Below are 513 nucleotides of genomic sequence, written 5' to 3'. Positions count from 1 at the left end.
TTGAAACAGAAAAAAGAAAGGGAGAGAAAATGAAACAGAAAGAATCTAAAATGATAAAGTGAAACAGAAAGAAGGTAGTAAGACAAAAAATAAATTAAATAAAAGAAGATAAAATAAAATAAAATAAAATAAATACAAGCGAGCAGCGAAGACAGGAATAGAGGTATGGGGTGCTAATGGGGGAAGAGTAGGTGGACACAGAGAGAGGCGAAGAGAGGGGAAGGTAACGTAAAGGAAGATGGATGGTTTGAGGGGAAAGGAGAAGAAAAGGAGGGGAATAGAGAGTGGCAATAAAGCATTAGAAGCAGAGGGTTGAGGAGAGGACTCTGCTGATGATGGACTTGTATTTATCACGCAAAAGGGGGAGAGACCAGCACTCAGTATGGCCACAAACGTTAACAATAATATAACCCACGATACTAAAGGATATGGATTTTAATTTCTGGAATGATGAATGGATTACGTTTTAATGAAAGAAAGGGAAATAGATAATGCTTGAAACCATGACACTGA

This window comes from Penaeus monodon, chromosome 31 (genome assembly GCF_015228065.2).
Source record: "Penaeus monodon isolate SGIC_2016 chromosome 31, NSTDA_Pmon_1, whole genome shotgun sequence".
Classification (NCBI taxonomy): domain Eukaryota; kingdom Metazoa; phylum Arthropoda; class Malacostraca; order Decapoda; family Penaeidae; genus Penaeus; species Penaeus monodon.
Note: the sequence above shows the minus strand (reverse complement) of the source record.